Source organism: Spodoptera frugiperda, chromosome 25 (genome assembly GCF_023101765.2).
Source record: "Spodoptera frugiperda isolate SF20-4 chromosome 25, AGI-APGP_CSIRO_Sfru_2.0, whole genome shotgun sequence".
In the NCBI taxonomy this organism is placed as follows: Eukaryota; Metazoa; Arthropoda; class Insecta; order Lepidoptera; family Noctuidae; genus Spodoptera; species Spodoptera frugiperda.
Genome location: NC_064236.1, coordinates 661,195 through 684,255, shown reverse-complemented (window position 1 = coordinate 684,255; position 23,061 = coordinate 661,195). Strand labels below are relative to the sequence as shown.

The following is a 23,061-nucleotide window of genomic DNA, read 5'->3' as shown; positions in this document are numbered from 1 at the left end:
GTTTTAAAACACAGTGTTGGTGTTCAGCTCACATCTCAATTAGGGGCACATGGCGCTGGTAGCGTGGAGCCGCTCAGACAGGCGCTGACGTCATCCGTCTGTTTGTAGTCTAGACCAACGTAATTGTGCGACGCACATGAGTACATAGTACATGTTGTTATGGAGAACTGCGCATGTTTTCCCTTGAAATAGAGCACACTATTTTGTTGGATGAGTTTACCCCTTTGCTACTGATTTTATCGCGATTATGTTACCTACAATTAAAATAGTAGTAGCATTAACCATCACAGCATAAGTGTTAGATCAGCAAATAAATAAATCAATTGCAATTGCAATTTAAAAATGTAGCAATTACTTAGTATAATTAATCGGGAAACGGAAACTCCGCGATCGCAAGAAGCGCTACAGAAAATGTTCACAAAATAAAATGTTTATTCGAACCTAATGACAGATCGCCCGAGGTGGCGCTTAGTTAAATTGATTCGATTTGTTAAAGGGGAACCAACGCTTGACGACACCGCCTTCAACTCGGTGTGTTGACATTATTCCAATGTTGGACAAAATAAACATTTACCCATTTACTCTATAAATTGCTGCATTTTTATTACAAGCAAACATTTTCCACCTCAGGCATTAAATTGTGTAAAGAAACCGTTATCTCGTTGAAGTTTATTGGCCGTAGCAAAAAAGTGTAAAAATTCACACTGTTAAAACATTATGAGAAAAATTGAAAGATGGTGCAATTTTAATGGAAGGAAAAGCCGGAGAGTGGCTTTGAATAAAAAATAACCAACAAGTTTAAGGTATGAGAGTACACGATGCTCCGTAACTGGATTATTGGTTTATTGAAAAATGCGGTACTTAATGTACAGTAAAGCGGTACTTTATGGAATATTTTGTATGAAGTTTGTTTATTAGAAAACTAAAACAGTTTTTGATTTGGAATTTATTTTCACTTATAAATAATATTACCAAGAAGAGGATTTACAGAAACTAATGAAATTTTCTTGATAATCAATAGAATATTTATTTACTTTTATAATAATTCTTTACACTAATCTAGGATTGTCTCCTGTGTCCTCACAACACATCACGTCTAGAACACACAAATAGTTAATTGGTCCGTAGGGCAATCGAACCCTCTCTGACACGTTACTTAACTGAAGTGATAAAAACTGCACGAGCAGTTTTACACAGAACATGTAGGTACATGAATAAAATGGTTAAAGCCGCCACAACATTTACGGACGAAATTATTCGCAGCCATCAATGTCAAAATTACACCACATTGTGGTTCCATTGTTACTGTAATATTAAAAATGTAATTTGCATAGTGACGCCAATAAATAATTCGAATATACCTATTAAATCTGGTAGCAAAATATTTTGTCCGCACCGGTATTTTATTAAAGGTGACGGCGAGAATTGTTTTTGAATTTTCAGTTAAATCTTCATTTTGGTCGTGACATATTTTTGCTCTCATAAATACGGTGGAAGTTTTTGTATGAAAATACCCTTTCAATCTGCAAACATTCTCCGATTTTGTGCCTATAATAAATGCCCATATCTCTGAGCTAGTACACAAACTGTTGAGCTGGTATACACGATGTAGTTAATAAATACTTCATTATTTTCCACATTGTACAAATGAGATCGCTTTTAATTACCGGCCAAAGAATTCTCAACGTTGAATTAGGTGTATGCGCAACACTCGCGCTCGACAGCAACACTTTACCGTCGGTAAAGTTTACTTAACTAATTTAATGCCATATCCACGGAAACTATTTTGCTTAAACCGAATTCCAGGTTAGTTTGAACACGCTAAACGTAAACCAAATTCATAAGCGGAGTCGAGTTCTGCTCGAATTTAATTATAAACAGTTTTTGCTGGTAAACTTGTTGTGAATTAGTTACTTTTGTACGTAGAGCTAGGGGTGAAAATATGGATTTTTGGTGGAATTTCCGATCGCTTCGACATTTTTAATTTATGTTGCAAACTTACTAAACATTGATAGGTGTGTAAGCGATTTTTTAAAGAACATGTCCTGCATTCTCTCACATACTTGCACCTGCTTAATTTATATAATAAATATTTTAGACGGCTTCTATCCGTATTTTAAGCAAAGACTAAGTAATACCCTAGCTTTATAGAAATTTTAGTTTCTAGACCCGTGGCAGAATGTGTTGAAATTATGAATTCACTTTGTTCTCTAGTAAAGTAATTGCATAGCTTTATCCCATTACCACTGGTGGCCGTCGTCCCAATTGTTCGCACGGCGATTGTTCTGAGAAACTACACTTCCCGCAATTTCCGACCCCAGACTACCTTCTATAGATAATGTAATTATTCCATTCAGCATCCCGTAGGTTTGCTATTTGCTTAAAATTATGTGTGTCAGAAATATAATAAGTGCTTTTATTAGAGATGCTTTTGATTTCCCTTAAATGCCATCATTAGATTTGTACGCATTGACAAAGAAATCACCTCACCATTTCATTGTGTGATCCAACAAAACAGTAAAAAAATATATTTTCTCAAAAGTAACTTAGGCCTCATTACAATTTTCTCCCGTATTATGGGCCGTATTATAAACACATAATTTAAAATCATTGAATTTGTTAGACAAAAATTTCTTGACGATGATGATAGTGCATGTGGTGCTTATTTGTTACTTTGTTAACAGTAAGTACTTCATTTTAAGTCTGATTTTAAACATTGTGATAAACAATGTTTAATAAATAATAAATATAATAAAACTCCTTCCACAAATGACAGAGTAAACTAAGCAACTTTTTTGTCAATTAAACATATTGTTTCACAACTATACATCATGCATATCTACAGAATGTATTCCAACATCGTATATTTGTATAGTCAGTAATACGGCAACATTCCGACGCACGAGCGAGCCTCCCCTACGCAGGACCGTGTCCCCTACCGACCCGGCGACCCACCGACCCACTGTTGTAAAATTGCCCTTACGGGAAGCGTATCTGTTGTCCAATCGATACGGCCACTGCTACCTGACAGCTGAATACATCTGAATGGCGCTCAATCTGACGTCACGCCACTCACTGCATTTAATTCCAGGAAACAATATAATAGCCAATCGAAATGCTTTTGACAAGCTGACTTGACGTGAGAAATTCGATATATCTAGGACTATGCTACTGTTATCATTCGTTGTAATAATTATAATGTATCATTGTCGTGGGGCTAATTACCTGGTTGTTAATTAGCTGGTATTTGATTTGTGTCACTTGTCTTAATTATAGTTATGATTGAACCAGCTGATTAAATGTACGCATCCACAGGCCCGCATCGTACGTACCGTACGCAATGGATTTTAGTTTGTCTTGTATAGAAACTCATACAACTGCGTCCACAGATCCGCATCGTACGGACCGCATTATCAGCAATGCCTACATGCGATGCGTGCTGATGACGTCATACGGAATGCATACGATGCGTACGATGCGGGCCTGTGGACGCTTACCTTAAAACGAACTATCGGATTTTCTTGAGTCAGGTTTTTAGAATGTCGAGATATTTTTGTAGCTCCATTTGTAGATCATCGGAACTAACTGATTTCATTTGTTACAGACTGTCACAAAGATTTTCATACAGTACCTACATTCCGCGGTGTTTAATTAAAACTTAGTACTAGTTGTCAGCGAGTGTCGCAGCGTAAAGTGTCGCCGCCGCTAATTCTATACGTATCTAATTGCGCGCGAAGTTTTAACCCAGTTGAGAGAAGACGCGACACACGCGAGGATTAGTCCCAGCCAAGTTACATAGAACTAGTTATCAGTTAGGTGCACGCGATGTGCGTGGAACAACTTGCGGCTTAACTCGCTCGCGGTTACCGCCACATACACGCACATACCGACAAACACGGCTGCCGTGCCGCCGATCTTAGAATTTCTGGGTTCAAAATTAAGCAGCAAAGTATCTATTTAGTTATTATTTTATATACGCCCGAATACTCAAACGCTACTCAATTTTAAGTTGTACTTAAATATCGTGCTATCTCTGTCATTTTCTAAAGAATTGATAGTGACAGAACTACATTTGAGAGCGTCTTAAAATTGAGTAGCGTTTAAGTATTGGGGCGATAGACATTAACATAAGTAGACGGACTTATTGCCACATAAAACATTCTGTTATGGTCCCTGCAGTAGAAAAAAGGAGCTTTCAGGTCATAAGTGTCCTGACCGCGCTATTTTTCTTTTTAAAATCATCATCATTTTAGCAGAACACTTTTCCAACTGTCCAATGACTAGAACGAATTTGTAAAGCCTACATAGAGTAATGAAGTGACACCTCACAAAAAATCCTGATTTTAAATCCTGAGTATTAAATAGTATATTAATTCTACATCAGCATTGGCTGTACGTGTACCTGTGGTCATGTGCATTGTTAATTTCTGTGTTAGTAACTCTTCAACTATAATCGTTAGCCAGGCAGGTACACAGGCACACCCTGTCTGTTATTCATAAACTCTGCGACGGAGCAGCTCTATGTATTATGCATGCATGTAATATTCAACCGACTACGTTGTGCTATCAAAGTACACACGGAGTTGTTATGCGGTATTAATTAACATGTAAAAAGGGTTGATCTCGAAGCTTAGATTGAATTCCATTCATTTTGATTAAAAGCGTTGACTTGACTCGTATAAGCTGTAATTTTGATTAGAATCTAATTCTAATTTACATATGTGTTTTATATAGCATAAGTAAAATAACAAGAAAGCATATTTTTATGTATTTTCAATTCAATAACAAATTTTTATATAATATTTACTCAATCCACAACCATTTTAGGCTATATTTGATATGAACTCGTTCAAGAAGATTGTTTTCTTGAAATTTACGTAATTAATGACTATAATGTAATAAAAGAAGCTTGTTAGATGTATAACATATATGAATACATTCATAAATATCTCAACAAGGCCAGCCCCATGTCACAACTAGACCGCAGAAGCCTTCAAAAATATTAATAAAATTCTTCAAGACTATTTTTTCTCCATTTTTATACAAGATGAGAGCCAACGGTAGCCCTATGGTCAGCGGTCAACTCCGCCCACGGACACCTGCAACACTAAAGGAGTAACTAGTGCCTCGCCAGCTTTTTAATAATTTGTTACTCGCTGACCGTTCGTAGCAAACGAGGCTTAACCCCAAACAGCTTTGAGCCAGCTCAGACCCGAGCTCTGCTCGTCGCTAAACCGAATATCACTTAAATTTTACATTCACTCCAAGGAATATCGTTCAGATTATTTACTCAAAGCTATCCCGCCTTTGAAGCATCCGAAGCGATCGGTACTAGTTGCAGCTTATATCGTAATCTTATCAGTCTCTCTAGAACCGCCACTTGTTTAATAATTCATTGTAGTTTTTATAAAAGAAATGTTTTGTTCCATCGTAAACTTTATTGCAAAGTTAAACTAGGTGACACACATGCGATTCATTCATTCCAGCAAATGTAACTGAACGTGCGCCCCAGCAGCGAACAAGTTATTCACAACTGTTCGCCGAGCGCGCGTACAAAGCAACGTGAACATGTAATCATAGTTATACGGTAACTCGTTAAAACGCTTAAACAACGATGCAGCGTTTCGGTGTTGAATGGCGATATTACAGGTTATGTTAGTCATTGGTAGGGGCCACTAATCCATTGTGACGTCACGGGGATGCATAGCTCGGCGCCGGTGCCATGTGTCACCCGAATGTGCTCAGTAATCTCGTTACGGAATTATTGTTGAAGCTGGTTCCACGTATTTGATGTGTGCGGAGAGCCGTTTGGTACGTGTTTGTTGTAATGACTTCATTGTGTTGTGTTGTGTTGGTGTTTACAGAGGACTGTTTGTATTGTTACTACCTTGTCATTTGCATTTGGATTTGTGAACGACTTTAGCTCATCCCTTATATCATTTGCAATGTATATTGTATATGTATATAGTAGTATATTTTTTTACTGTTGGAAAGTCATGCTTTTGTATGAATGGACCTCTGCATCCAGAGTGATACCACGGCCTCACAGAAAACCGGCGTGAAACAACGCTTGCCGAGTAAGGTTACCATAGGTAAAACTTTCGCCCAACTACGACCTTTCCCAATCTTTGCAATCCTCAAATCCTTAGGGAGCATCAAAAGACTGCCAACACACTTGTAACTCTTCTGGTTTTTCGGATATCCATGGGCGATGCCGATTCCATTACCATAAGGTGATCCGTCTGATCGTTCATCGACTTATCGCATACAACAAAAATAAAAAACATGTATCTACGTTACCTATACCTAATACGAAATATTTACACAAAGAAACTTCAAAAACTGTAGCCAATTTCAGAAAATGTTATAGCGGGAGATATACCAACAAATGCACTTTAAGCCATAACGTAATAAAAATATGCCGAATCGTAAACCGATCATACCTGACGGCGGAATTTCCGAGCGTTTTCATATTTGTATTATGATTTCGGGTTCGGAGCGCGTTCCAGTTTAAATAAATACCAAGTAAAAAGTTCACATTTAGCAATAAAAATAGCAGTGTTAACATTTTTCAGCGGAACGTGTTAGAAAAGGAATTGCGCTTTCACAATACCTCCCTATTTTTCTAATTACACGAAGCGAGATTTATAGCCAGCTGCACTGGCTTCCTATTTATTAGAAGAATACTCCTTTCAACATCCATTTTATAAAAGGTGCTTGTTTTGTTCACTCTATTTTGTTCACCCGTTCAATTAGTACGTAGCTACTCGTACTAATCATATTATCCATACAGTAGAGCTTAAATCGCGTTACTTTAATGAAAATATCAACGTAACAAAGCTAATGGAATTGCGCGATTTAATATTAAATTTTCCATTTGGAATACTCATTTAATTACCAAGCGTTGTAAGTGTTTACGAATCGTGAGCTGAAAGGGATTATCAATTGTATGTATTATGTATTACGCAGATCGTTGAGATGTTTATGAAATGAAGCAAACAATAATACGGGAAAGATTTTTGCGTATTATTGACAGAATTTTAATATCCATTAAAAAAATTATTTGATTGAATTGTGAAACCGTGTATGTTGTCATGAGTTCCAACGGATTACTGGTTGGTAACGCAATTGTTGATGATAACCTGAATCCGACACATGGTCGATGCTAATTGTAATTGAGACCGAGCCCTGTTCCAAATTTAATTCCGATCCCGGCAGCCATCCATTTAATCCATCTCATTTAAGTGTGGGAGAGCCATGCTTCGGCACGAATGGGCCGGCTCGACCGGAGTGATACTACGACCTCATAGAAAACCGACGTGAAACAACGCTTGCGTTCTGTTTCATTGTGTGAGTGAGGTTACCGGAGGCCCAATTATACCCCTTTCCAATATACCCAATCACTGATTCCCCAACAATTCTAAAATTTCTAACCTTCAAAAAACCGGCAATGCACTTGTAAGGCCTCTGGTGTTTCGGGCGATTACTTACCATCAGGTGATCCGTCTGCTCGTTTACCGGCTTATACCATAAAAAAGCCATTTTGACGTGATTGAGTAACAAACATACAGACAAACTTTCGCATTTATAATAGTAGTTAGATAAAGTGAATCGCGGAGTGTATAAAGTTATAGAGTTTCCTACAGACCTTAAAGTTTATAAAATGTGGTTTGATCACAAAAGAAACTTAACCGTCGGAGTAGTCGGAGATTTGAACAACTTGTCAACTCCACAGACGGTTACAGAGAAAGGTCTTTTACTTCAAACTTGTACCTTTAGGAAACAGAGGTAAAGGCTTCTATTTTTGTTAGCAAGAATATTCTATGGTATTAATTCAAAACATGGTACAATATATTTGTGTATAAGCAAATAGGATAGCATAGGATAAGTAAATGTCATTTTTGCATAAGCTCTCATTCTCAATAGCTATAAGAAAAATAATATATTTTGACTAAAATGTACAACTTCTATTCTAGTCGTCCGATAAATAGACTTCTTTAAACCGCTCACGATGTTCGTAAACCTACGTATCATGTAACATTTCAAACATATTTCGCTACCAATTCCAACAAGTTTACTAACAAAAGCAAAATAAATATCTAACTTCCTACCTAATATTTGAACAACTCAAAGCATAGTTACATTATAAATGCATTACTTAAAACAACAAGTTAGGGCTCCTATGACTCGGCTGCAGTGGTTGGAACAGGTGGTGGTACAAGAGCCAACAAGTGGGGTTCTAGTATAGTGAGTGGGGATCGAGGGCCCGATCAGTGTCACGCTACAAAATCACCTTTGACGCGACCGAAACTGTCTTTTACGGAGCGTCGCGCGCATTTTTGTCATAACTTAAACATCGCCAACTTGCGTTCAGACCAAACTACTTATTTATTATGTTAACAGAATTTTAAAGTACTTAGTGTTTCTCTTTTAATATTTTTGGGATAAATGTCGCATATTTTGTTCTTTATTATTTTGTATTGTATTAATCGAGAGGGAGTGACGTGAACGTGTTTTTGATTAGCATTTTTATAGGTCCGTATGTTGACTTTATGTTCTTTATATTTGGGCTAGCTAGCATAACCGCTTCACAGAAGGAGAAGACGACACATCTTATAGCTTCGTATCATGGCCCGAAACAAGGTTGGACGCGAGAGATCGCCGTCGCCGACCACGTCCCTGAGGGCACGGCGGTGTTCAACCTATCCAGGACGTCCTTACCACTGGACCCTGCAGTCCCCGTCGTGAGGTCTCTTACTCAATCCATTTAGGTAGATACACTTTCATGTGCTTTTCATATTAACAAAATACAGTTTTTATATTAACTACGTGGTTTATATTCAGTATTATTCCAAATAAACTGTGAAAGTTAATAAAAACGTATCGTATTTATAAAACTGATCAAATAGGGCTCATATTTTTTACGTTAATTTTTAGTGTGATAAGCCTGTTGTTGTTTAACGGTTGAAAAATAAGCCGCGGTTTGTTAACGAGAGTAACAGGAAAATATATAAAAATTGAGCTTCATTAATTATTTCGTGGAAAAACTGATACGAATAGCGGGGAATGTTTCAAGTTAAATGGCTGTTACTGCCTCTCATAGTTAGTTAGTGAGTAATGTATGTATGTAAATGTCTAGAATAGGCTCGATTGGACAGGACACAGGTGTGCATATTAATGACATAGAACATTGTTCTAAGTTATAATTGTACAGCTACTCTATTTACCATAGCGTGACGTTTTTTATAGCCTTCTTCGATAAATGTTCAGTCCGACACAAAAATAATTATTTAATTCGGATCAGTAGTTTCTCAGATTAACGTGCTCAAACAAATAAACTCTTCATTTTTATACATTAAAGTAGGTATGAGATAAGTTGGTCTGTATGCCTTAAAAATATAGTTATTAAAATTTTACATTAAAATATGAATATGTATTAATTGAATGAATGGGGGAATTAATGTATCTACGGTTCTTGTACGGAACCGTTTCCTATATAAATATAGGGTAGCATTCAATATAGCTTGAATCAATGCTTTAGAAAACCAACTCCGAGAACTAGAAATTTTCATATACATCATAATATATGGGGCTATTATGTATAAATTATTAAACATTTGAAGCTAATTATACATATATAAATGTAGACCTTAACATAAATAGAACAGATATAAAAGGAGGTTTATTTCAGAGAGTAAGATACCCATCTTTGTCTGGATAGAGTAGAAAATTCCTATTTGTGACATAACTGAGCCGAAAGCTGTCTCGGAGTACTTACGCTTGGAAAATACGTATCTTACTTTAAAAATGCAGACTCCCAAAGAATCCCATTTTATTATATCGTAGAAATAGCTCGGTTAAGAAATTGTGCAGTTTGAGATTGGTACAAATATGGATGATGTCGGTTTATAGTTTGACTATGTATGTTTAAATGGTGTAATCTTTGAAAAATGTTTTTAATATAATGTTCTTCATCTAATAAGGGAATGACTGCCGCGTTGGTCAAGTGGAATTATACGAGAGCGATTTCTGAGTAAGTGTTTTTGCACGGAAAATTTTTTTCTTGCCCTCTTGGGAAAAGTACCTACTTATCGAGTAATATTTGTTTTTCGAAATTTTCTCAGTAATAGGCAGTATCAGAAACTAAAAGTTTTGAATTGGGTTTGGAAGAGTATGCTGTATAATACAAGGCTTACTATCCACAGGGTCTCATAATATAACTAGTAAAAACTGGGCGTTACCCTGTATGTGCGCATCTGCCTACCCCTTCGGGAATTGAAAGACATTATGTTATTATTTCAACCCACTGTTCAAACAAAAGACAGCTATATATTTAAAAATCTCTATATCATTTGTCGATTAATTTAGAGAGAAGAGAGCTTGTTATTGCTAATGTGTTGGAAATGTATTGTTAACAGCTTTTCTATTGAGCGCGATAATTTAATAGCTGTGTGAGATATACCAGCATTGGATGTTATCGTCGCAACATTATTATACATGATTTTTGTCTCTGGTAATTTATAATTAGGAATAGTATTTTTTATCCATTATCCTATAATAACGCCGACGCCCAACGATGGGAAGGTTTTGACACAAGTATTATTTAGTTAAAATAAAAACCTTTTTATAAGCTCCATTTTTCTTTAACCATGCATTGAAGCTGCGAGCTGTTTACTACCTATGTCCTAGGCAACAATAAGCACAAATAAAATAAAATATAACGCAACACATATAATTAACATTGATCAAACTATACAAGTATCATCATTTAAACCCATTAGTAACACGGCAATCCTGTTTCAAAACAGACAATATAACAGAATTCATTTCAATCAGATATTGAATGGAAAATGTTGAACATCAACCACAGTTAAATCATAAAGCCATACATGGCCAGTTACAACTATTACGTGGTTATCAGAATGCAGACAAATATTTTCGATGCGGTCAGGCTATTGTTTACAAAACAAACGCCAAGCCGACAAAACACCACTTTGGAAAAGCTAGCATATTTCAATGGAACCCGTGGAATGGGGCGTGAAATGTTATACCACAGTTATCAAACTGTTTTGAATAACTTTACTATTATTTTTATCTATATGTGTGGTACAACTAAAGGCTAAATGGCTAACTTTTATTGTATTGTCCATCTTGTAAATTATTTTAAAATATTAAACACATATTTTTTTTACGGAACTAAATACTTTCGAAGATATATCAATATAAAAATATCGTGTGATGTCACTTCTAGAAGAAAATATACGTAGAAATTACGTGTCTGCTCCCACTCCTAAACTTTGATCAATTTTATCTTAGTATTGTTATCTTATAGGTACGACATATAAAATACGCGTCTAATATTTTTTCATTGCCTAACTAACGGACTTACCTAATAGATTTTTAATTTTCATACCCTGTCATCATGTATAGGTACTATCAAAAACTCATAATAAACATCTTAGATTTTGACTATTTATGTTTAACCTTGTGGTGAAGTCACAATTCACTTGTCACCACCTCTACCCAGAAACCATGGAAAACGCGAAAGCGCTCTCTGATAAACCTGATCCTTTAAACTGCGGTCACCCAAGCTTATGACAAACCCTATAGGCCAGCAATGAACACTCACGGACTGGTAAGAGTACGTTTACCTTAAAACCTGTATGTAATTTTCCTTCAAAAACATGAAACAACACTTCAAATTCACTAAAAGCTTAAGCCCTACTTAGTATTAATTTCGCTTTATTTTCATATCAATAGAATTATTTACAGGGTTTCGTGTCCAACCTCCAAAGAATACTAAAATACCTTAACAAAGACCTAACCTGATACTCAATGGACTTACTTGTGGCGGTGGCCTCGTTCAACAACGTATTGTTTGCTTATAAAAGGTATATCGATCATTTTCCATGAATATTATGACGTAAGACGAGTTATACAAAAGAGAAATTTCTTTATAAACACCACAATAGACGAGGTGCTTTAATGAACAATTAGCATATTGTAACAATGTGAAATAGACAGGTGTCTAAACTGTCTAAAGCATGGTTCTCTCGTATCAAAAGTTAGACAAAGCTTCAACGGTATAGTTTACTCTCGAAGCTTACCGAAGAAATTGAGGCTGAATACATAAACATCTTAACTGACGCCATGTCCTTTAAGCAATGTAGGTTTTACCTCAAACCCAATATAAATGTTGGGTTAACAAAATACTCCTTCGTGTTTCTTTAATAGTTGTCCTGTTGGTACAAGACAAATCGGCCAAATAAAGGATCGTGCAGATCGGTCTACGTGATTCTCTTAACAATGGCGTAACGAAATTTGTGAACTCAGCGAAGAATACATTCAATACTGATCGATAAATTCCAATAATGAATTCATCATAGGTAATTATGTAAATTCCTGTTTATGATAATCACAGGCAATTTTGAACTGTTATGATTCCGTTCATATATTAATTTTACTGGGTAATCGAAAATTAATGAGCCGCCGATGAACGAATGTAACGCGAATGACGAAACAGCAAACGTTGTGGAAATGTTTTATTGTTGAACACACGCTCCCCCCTTCCTCTATTGTGGGGAAGCAGTATATGTAGCTAGACAAACACAAACTCCTCCCTAGCGTCTAATGTCTTCTTTTGAAAAAAAGCATCGTTAGAAGATTAAGTGAAAGTATGTATTCTTGTTTCGAATTCGAACCACGTTTATTTTAGTAATAAGGTTCATAGGTCTCTAACATTTTTGAATTACATACCAACTTGTAAATAATTAAGGTTTTAGTAGACTTTAATTATTTTATTTTAAGTAGACATAAAGTCCTAAAAAACTTTCAACCAATCATGTGAATAAATAATATTCAACAAACTACTTGAATCTATTCACACAATATATTTGGATGTGTGGAAGCGGGCTTAGTATCGCGTGTTCGTAGTAAAACAGAAATGCCGGCGTAAAATCTCCAGCTGTAAAAATTCTCGATGGCCCGTCGGACGAGTGTTGGGAAGCCGCTCGAATATTTCAAGTTTTGTACCGAATAAAAAGAGCGAAACCTGTTTTTGTGCGTTGGAAAATAGCCTTCCATTTTGTAAATAGATTTCGGGTGACCGATTGTTCGTGCTGTAAAACGTTTAGCTAAGTCAATATGTAGGTTCCGACGCAAAGTTGCACAGGATTTAAAATATTCCCTGTTGTATCTCCGAACTTGGCATTGTGCCCGGTTTTTGTTAATGGGCTTGGCTTCTAATGGGTTTAGTAACATAACTGGGGAAAAGGTGCGCCACATGTATTATGTTACATAATATGGAACTTATATTTTCCGGGTCTAAAAGGCCTGTTGTTGCTTTCACTACTATTTTCGAAATATTTGTGTACATATTTATTTTTTGCTTACTGCTTCGGTCGCGTGGTTAAAGGACGTTGTGACCTTATTTTCTAAAATAAAAGTAGCCTAAGTTACTCCTTGGTGCATCAGCTACCTGCCATTTTTCTATATCTGGAAATCATGCCTGAATTGGCTTTTAACCAGAACTATTACGTACAATTTTTACTTTTATTTGTTAGCTGTTAGTCTGCCATAGTTTTTAAATAAATAATTAAACTCATTAGACATTTAATCATGGGATCATGTCATATTGATTGACATTTATTACTATGTGTAAAGTATGTAAAGTGGCCAAACGAGCCGCATGAGCAACATTTTGGATTGATGCTCGTTAATGGCAAAGCCAACGGTTGCCTGCGGTTTCACTCATGGTACATAATTATACATGTATGTTAGGGTGTCCCAAAAAAATAAAAGTCGAAATTTTTGAACGCATACCCTCTAATTATTTTCGAATAGTGTCAACATACACGTAAATAAAGTTTCATTTACCTAGAAGCACAGTAACCCGTGCCGACTTGCCTTGATACATGTCAGTACTAGCATATTTTGACGCGTCGGAGCTATCGTATCGGAGTGCTAGTTATTACTTGTTTGATTTATTAGGGAACATATTGTTTTCGTTTAGATAAGATGTCAGGGGTATTCCGCAGTTCTAAAAAGTACATATTCTTCATAGGTGATGTAAAACATCAAATTATCGGTTCGAAATTGCCCTACAATGGCCAAGTGTTGGCAGTTTTGTTTTACAACATTTGCGAAAACAATATAATCAATGAAAGTGCAAACCTAACTATTTCTGAGTGCATTAGTTATTGGGAAAAAGCCCGTATATCAACTAACGCATTACCCAACTGTGTTAAGAAGCTAGTAACCTTATACCAAGTTTGGAGAGATCTGCAAAAAAATGCGAACAAAACCCAAGACTTATTTAAACGGCCTCGTCAAGTTTATTTCTAATTTGGACAATTTATTCCACATTGCATATCAGATTCGACACTCAATAAAGATAGATGAAGATAGGATCTTCTTGCAGTGACAGAAAGAGTCTGGCAGGCCTGGTCACTTAGCTGGAGTGGACAAAAACCGGAACCTCGGTAAACTCGCTAGGTAGGCCGCAGCTCCGGATCAGGGATCAGCCCTACTGGGCCCATCTGTGGTGGTCTGATGGCTCTTTGTGCCGCACGGGTCTGGTTCTGGTCGGGCGACGAGCTACCTTTTGATCGCCGTCCGCAGACCCGCACTTTCGGTGGCCAGAGATCGTTGCGCGATCCCTGACGCCCGGAGTACCTCTCGCGACGGCTGGGTCTTGAGGAGGTTCGTTTCCTTACGCGTCCCGCTTCTTCCTTAGCTAGCACGACTGCTTTCCAAAAGGAGGAGATCGCATCCCAGTCTCCCTCGCTCCGAACCATGGATTGAACCAATGCCGGACGCGAGAGGTCGCCGTTGCCGAGCACATCCCTGAAGACACCGCGGTGCTCAGCCCATACAGGGCATACCGCCAGTACACCATTATGATCCAACCAGTCTTTCAAGCGGTCACTATGAGGCACTTGGACTCAACATTGACGATTCTTCCATATGTAACTCGTCCAAAATCAAGGTTTTGTTCGATCATTTTAAAATTGATGACAGTTTTCTACACTAGATCTTATTCATAGTCAAAGAATGCTATTTTTCTACCACTAAAGGCAAAAATGTTAATACTGAAAGCCGTTAATGATACGGTCAATGAGAGAGCAGTGAAATTAATGCAAGATTTTCACGAAAAAAATCACACTTGAAGAGGAACAAAAACAGTTGTTACTACATTGCGCACAGGAACATAGACTGAAATATCCTGACTGTAGAAGGATGCCATTAAAGAGGAAATTTTGTATATAATATTATTTTAATAATAAATAAATATTTAAAATAATAAAAAATATTAATTTATAACATTAAAGCTAACTTTAAGTGATTTTCCTTATAATCTCCATACAATTTTTTCTTGAAACTTTGACATCAAGTCGGCACGGGTTCCCGTTATCCGATACCATTGATATTTTTTATTTTAGTTATTATGGTCAAATAGAAAAAATATAGAGGGTATGCGTACTTAAATTCGAAATTTTTTTTTTTCGCCCTACTTGGCTGGGACACCCTAATGTATGTATATATGTGTGTATAACGCTCTATACGTGTGGCACAAACGCAATCAATACGCAAATGAGCTGTACTAGAAATCATATAAACAACCTTTGATTACTTGAAGTTTGATGTAAAAACATCTATAAGTAATTATAAATAGTAAAATCAATTCCTAAATTAACTTAGACACAATAGCTACATTTGAGGTCATACGAATTACTGCATATCTAATCAGTTACCAGAAAAAAAAAGTTCTAAGACTTCGCTGTCTGACCGTGTCTAGGACAACCTGTCTATTCTTTGTCAAAATTTAAAAAAATATTATGTTTTATGGAGACCCATAAAAGTTTATTTTAATGCCGTTTATTACCCGCACGAATAAATCAGCGAGTAGTATTTTTAATACATTTATTTTACTTTGTATAAGTTTACCAAGCCAGCGGGCAACAAGCCTCCTACAGTTTGAACACATCCCGCCGACATTTATCAAAAACTTGCGATAAACTGAACTATTTTAAATGAAACTATGAGCTATGGAGCCAAGACGTTGTGTGTAACATCAATTTAAAGTTAGTGTAACAAGTATTACTTAGTAAGTCGGCACCGCTCGGTCCATGTTGTTGGGCTCGTGTTACAAAATCAATAGTTTGCAAACTTACATCAAGAACGTTTAAATATTTATCCTTCAGTTACGTTGTTATTAAGTCAATTTTCAATGTTTCCAAGTTAATTTTGAGTTTGTAATTAGTAGTATAATTTTCAGTGTCTATAAATTAAAATTTTAAGCGAATAAATACCTAATTACTTAACAAAGAAAATTAAATTTTTTAAAAGGTTATAGGAAAACGTATGTTACATTATATGTTTCCATAATGAATCCTTTCACATGAGTTATTTAAAAATATATAAAATAAAAATATTTGACGAGTAAAATAGATTATGATCAAAAACTACTATAGAGTAATTCCCACCATTCATGTATAAAAATATTCGAATCTATTTCTACCTGGGTTGGACCCGTCCATTCCTCTCTAATTTTATTTTCGGAGCGCTACGTTAAGTTACAAATCTTGAGAAGTTACTTCACCCCAAACTATGTTACCGCACAGTGGGTACACACACACACACAGGTGTCAAAGCGGAGGAGTGGGGGGAGGGTTCTTTTTCATACCGCTTGCCCATTCGCCCTGTGGATAATCCGCATGGTATCAGTACGGATTTGTCCCCGATCCGGGCGGTACATGGTACGGGGTTGAAATTCGCGTGTACCAATCATACAAAGCGCAAGTTTATTTAACAAAAAAACGTCCGAGATCAAAGCCATCTTACGTACAAAATACGTGGTTATAAAAAAATTGTGATGTGTTGCCCGGTGAAAAAAGTGTTGTTTTCGAAGCCATACTATGACTATCGTTCGTTACTTGTTTGTTTTCTGTGTGTTGATACTTTCGATATTTTTTCTTTCTACTGAGTAGGTGTGTACGCTGTACGCACACTGATTCCTTTTAGGATTGTTTTTTTCTAATGGCTGTGAGTCGGTGAGTAAAATTTGTATCGATGTGGGAGGTTATAGTGTGTTCGACCTCGAAAAGGCCTTAATGAGTTTGCTAGTAAATTAATTTATATTATCACTAAATTAGTCTAATTATAAATGTTAACAGCACCTATAAAGTATTCTTATCCCAAATAACCTAGAGAAGTGAATCTAAAAAAAACCAACGAATGAAAAAAACGCCGCCCGATATTTCGTTTCGTAACATCGAAAAGTAATTGAATATTTTTACTGTTAGTAGACCCGAGTTTTTATCGGAATAAATATATCAAGAATTTTTCATTACCATCTTATGAAGAAAATTCTTTCGGGCCTTACGTAAAAGGAAAACACGCCTAAATTTTGGTATTGATTACTTCAAGCTGGGCTCGAATTTCTTACGCGCTCTGCGTGAATACGAGGTAAAAATTCCCTAGAAGCAAACATATATTAAATATGTATCGTATACGTATAGTATGGAGCTCATACATAAATTAATATATTAAATGAAATTACAAGTACATAGAAATATATCACAACTGAATATTTCAACGCAACCCACATTAAAATAGATTTTCCAAACAATATACACAATTAAATAAACCTACTATAAAATTCCGTGTGTCCATTTGCATGTACTTTGACAAAATAGCTGCAACGTTGCGGGTTGTCTAGGAACGGCACGGGTATGCGACGCGCCCGTGACTTTATATTAGCTCAAAAAGAAAATTGCTTTTTTGGCTGAACTTCTGTTACTATTTCTGCTTATATTTTGTATAATGTCAGTAAAGAGGACAATGTATATGAGATGTGGTTTAAATTTACACACAATTATGTATCAGCTCCATACTGTACAGGTATTAGGTTCCCTCAAAACCCACTTACCTTATTACTGGCACGTAGTGTTGTAACTCGATCGTGGCTCGTATCGATTCGTTTCGGATACCGGCTGCAAATCTCGTTCGAACCTGCACCAAAGAAAATTCCAAATTATTTATAAGACAGGGGTCTTTTCTAAGGGGTCGGAGAGTGTGAGGGTTGAATTCGACGGTGGTCGAATTTTCTGGGGCTATAGTTATACATGGTCATTGTCGAAAATATTTATTAGGTTATTTAACATTATATATCGGTGCTATGATGTTGGATAATAATCTGATCTCAAGTACAAATATAAATCATAAAAGTAAAATCCGTATGTTGATAGTTTTTTTTAAAAGTGGTTAATTAAATATATCACCAAAAACTTAACGCTAAATATGAATTCAAAAAAATATTTTAAGTATGTTTCTCTTTTTTTTAATAACATTCCTAATACGTACATACATACATATCATATATATTGTATGACGTATTGGCTCAAGCTGTAAAATTATGCATGTTTTTTTACTAATAAATTACTAATTACTAAATAAAAGATTTTTAACTGAACCAATTAAAAGATTTTGTATACATATTGTTATCAAAGGAGACAATTAACTATTTTTAATTTGGACCCGGGTATATTAAAAAAAAATGCGTGCAATTCACGGGGTGTGGGTAGTAAGTAGCAGCACCCTCTTAAATATTCTTAAGTGGCCTTCCAAACGTGGTGATCGTGGCAAACAAAATACTTAATGTTATTATAGAGGAACATTTTTACCCATCAGTCATCAGCTGATGCTAATTATCATCATTTGGCATTCATTTATTATTACTGCAGATAATTGGCCATTGTGACCGCAGCGCTCACTAAATTGTTTTCATTCGGCTTATCGTTGGAACTAATTGCTTTCTGTGTGTTTCATAATATATGAATTTATTTTAATTGCGTTTGAATAATTTATTGTACAATTTTGCAGCATTTCAAGGTCAAACAGAATTATTTAATTATCTACGAGCGTTTGTTATTTGTTTTCATTTGTGGAAAAAAACAACGATACATTCAGAGACAGATTGTTTTGGTTTTGAATGCCCTTGTTTCCAACCCCCAACTTCAGTTGTGTTGCAATTGTAACAATTCAGAAAACACAAATTCAGCGACTGTACAGAAAAGTTGGTTCGCTACAGGAAGTTTTTTCGTTGCCCCAATTAGTTCTCCGACAACATTTGGAAAATAATTTGTGTGTCAGTTCATTCAGCAGACATTTCCACCCTCGCTTTTTTACGTGAAAGAAATCCATTTCCCATTGATACATTCGCTTGTATCCAAACATTGTCCTATTAAATATTTTTTCTCAAGTATAACTTTTTAAATTAGATCGTGGTGCGAAGTACTCCTAATATTAAAAAAAGAAATATCCGCTTATAATCGCAAAGTAGCAAGAGTAGGTACAACATTTTGACGTTTATGTATAATTTATATTATTTGGTAATAATATTAAAACGAAAATGTTTGGATGCATCTCGTTAATACCCTGTTCCATGCCTACCTCCATATATTTGCAATCAATCACGAAATGAAGTTACTCATTACTTTGAAAGGCTCGGCACAAGTAAATTGTGTACATATATTAATACCATGGTATTGAATGTTATTGATTGGATTGTCCATTGTAAAGTGCATTAAATGTTGAGATTGAGAACTGTTTTAAATGAGATCAATAGTAGTTATTGTATGCCACAGTACACGGTACAGGGCAGAGAGTCGTATTATGTCGGTAAAGAACATTCAAATACTTTTTCTCACGTGAAATTCGTTCTAGGTTTTCCGTCTCACTCAATAAATCCAATTACAATGGCTTGTTTTATATTGCGTAGTAAAAAGTTTTACGATTCTCGACCGTAAAAGCAGACAGTTTAGAAGCTAGCTGCTGCGCGCAACTTGAATGGCTTAGTTCAAACAACTACCCTCGTCTCTCACAATATACCAGCGTGAAGTAATGACGTAATGTTGCTGCTTTTTGTCTGATACGTCGGAGTGCTGGATGTCTACCCACTGCGCATTGCGCCATCATTCCAGGGGAGGAGGTACCCCGAAAATAACAGCGCAATTAAAGAATTTATAACAGGCGACTGCCTACAACTAGTTTTTGTTGATACTATTATAAAAATCTATCTCGATATATAAATTACCAATCAGATCCATAACGTCTCCTGATTCCCAGTGGATTCCCGAAATCTCCACTGAATTAAGAAAAAATATAGCAAGCAAATATCAAAAGAGATAAAAAGAAACAAATAATGAAGTATTGGATATCAGTGAGACCGCTAAGGCAGAAAATGAATTATTTTCGTCAGTGGCGCGTAAGGGATAGTTTTCCATTTAAACTGAGAGGTACAATCTCCTCGACGCGACGTATTTTCCACAAAGTTTTATCGTAATTCTTGAGTGTTCCGAGCTGTGTGCAGCGCGCGAGAATATCGGCGCTGTCAATCTTATAGACGCGTCTAATTGACATCTAAACGTGTCTCCATCATTATGGCGCTAGAATATTTTTAATACTTAAATGCATTCTTATTTAAAAATTTTATGCAACGTCCATGTAAAGTGACAAGATCGGTTTATAGAATAACTTAGTGAACGTTTTTTTTTTATGTTGGTTTAAGTTTTAGCACGTTTCTTGTTTGTTTTTAATAATGTCTAATATTATTGCTACTTAAATTGTGACAATGTGTAGAGTTTGTGAGAGAAACCCTTTGACAGAGACCCTTCAAAGCATTCAGGTTACGTCATGTAGCTTGCTCATTAAAACTACTAATTGTGAAATTATAACAAGCGTTTCCTCACGGTTTTAACAACGCGATGTAGTTCAAAGTTATGTCATGTATATGTTAGTTTATTTTAAAAAGCGTGTGAATAGAGACCATATCTTCAATTCATTAAAGTTCATATTAATAACCTATATTATTAGAGTGAATATAAACATCTATATTAAGTCTTAATACCCAGGCTTTTCGGTAGGGAATTGAATGTAAAAGGCGGCACCTATTCAGTATTCTGTGCCCCATTACTACTCGTCGATATTAATCTATTACATATTTAATAAGGCTTCCTGTAGCTGCGTTATTGAAGTCAAGGCATCTTTTATTAATCGACTTCGAAAAAGGAGGAGGTTCGCTATTCGTTGTATATTTTTCACTTGGGTATAACCATGGATAAAAGAAAGAGACTTTTAATATTATTTGAAACAGACTTATATTATGTAAAAAGAAATCGAAATAATTATATTTTTTTTAGATCTTATTGGCTTACTACATTGATAATGAGGGTATTATTTTTGTGCTCAACGTTTATTGTTAATGTATCGTAATATTCTGTTTCATCATTGTAACTGCTAAAAATTTAACGCCCATGTTTTTAGCATTAGCAAATTCTTTATAGGACAAAGACCTTAGTTTCCATTAGCAGTCCTAGCTATAAATTGTTGCTGTAGTGCTGACCCCATAAGCCCGTCCCCTAGTAGACATATTACCCGCTAGTTGAGCGAGAGAATAGAAAAATGAACGGATGGGACTATCCATTCCACTCATTGGCTTCTATTCATTTGTTCGACCAGCGCTCAAATGTAATTTGTCTACAAGAGCTGCGCAGAAAGCAAAGGCTTTGCGTTTCGCAGAACAGTGAAAAGTAAGTAAGTAACAGTTAATTGCTCAAACCGACTTCAAAGGGATCATTAATTAAATTATACAAGTTTGAAGTCAGTACTCATATTTAAGATTTGCTTTAGCAGATGTTTCCATTGTGCCTTTATATTGTATTCAGTTTTAGATGTACATTTATGTGAATTATATTGAGTAAAGGTCTACTAAAAGTAATAAAGTTGGCCATGTTTATGAACTGATTTTAAAAGTCTGCTAGTTGAATAATTGTGTTTATTTTTATGTTGAAAGTCGATTGGTACCGCCAACTCATACAAACTAACTCAATAGACATGAATCAATAACTAAATGGAAGTGAGTAATGAGATCGAAAGAAACAACTTTTTCCAGTTAAATAAAATATAAGTTTGTAAAGAAATACCCATTAAAAAGTTGCCGTAAATATGTTTGTGTTAGACACGAATGAAACGCGACAATTTAAAAACGCTGAATAACTTTCAGTGTGAATGAATTATTTGAATGGACTCTATTACTGGAGTCGAAGAGAATTAATTTAAATATCCATTAGGGAATCTACGGGTTTTCATACTGAGGATAATTAAATAAAAATACCTATGACCTAAATCGAAGTATTTCCTTTCGAAAACTCGTGGTTGGAGAGCCAAAGTTAATCAAATAATTTGGTTTGACGATGTCGGTCAGCTTCAAACTCGGTGCCTGTTTGATGTAGAACAAGAAACTAGAAACTTTTCGTTAACTATGCTCCTTGTCGATAGCTGAAGTTTACTCGACACTGAAGGACAATTAAATTTTGATGTTTCAAAGGTCATTCCAATATTTGGTTTGATTTTAACATAATATAATATCATCATATTTAATTTTTAATCTTTGAAATGGTGGACAGATTTTAGTTATTAAAAATAACACTCACTTTTCCTCAAATTATGTTATGTTATAAGTTTAATGTAATAGTATAGGGAAAAAAATTCCCGACGTAATTTTAGATGTACGAATATGTACATAATTACTAACTAACCGCTAAATAAATTTTATTTAGTTAGTTCAGTTCTCGATCCTCGTAAAGTGTATAAGTGAGAAAGTGTCAACAGTAGAGTTAAAGTGGACCGCCATTCAGGACTATTGTTTTTATTCCTCTTACTTTTTCTTTTTTCTCTTTTAACACCGACATTCTATGGACTTCCACGAGTGTTTGAAAAAGTAGCTTTATTTTTTTTCCGCTCTTTGTGAAGCCAGCGCGGGTTTTTATACGAATGCTCTTGGAATTAAAAATATCATACAATTTCTTCGGTTGGGTTTTAAGAACAATAAATGTGGCGTAGTAAAGGTTTTGTTTCTGTATTTTTGTGGGTCAAAGTGAACCTTTTTTATTGGGTTTAAAATAACATGTAATAGAGATTTGTTTGTATGCTTTTTTCTTTACTATAATATGGGGTTGGGTGCTTGTAGGTTACCGTATCTTAGCTAATAATTTTCCAAAG

The 23,061-nt window shown here is 35.5% G+C and overlaps 1 protein-coding gene across 18 annotated transcripts in view; it reads left to right on the top strand.

Annotated features, from left to right (window-relative positions):
• The window catches only part of LOC118263888 (coiled-coil domain-containing protein AGAP005037), a 355,131-nt gene that overhangs the window by 126,904 nt on the left and 205,166 nt on the right, over positions 1 to 23,061 (top strand). For 2 of the 18 annotated variants that reach the window (XM_035576260.2, XM_035576230.2), the window contains exon 1: positions 16,713 to 17,051. The exons of the other annotated variants lie outside the window; for them this stretch is intronic. The gene's annotated coding sequence lies outside the window, so the exon portion shown is untranslated. Of the gene's footprint in view, positions 1 to 16,712; positions 17,052 to 23,061 lie in introns of those variants that run through there. 18 annotated transcript variants of the gene reach the window in all.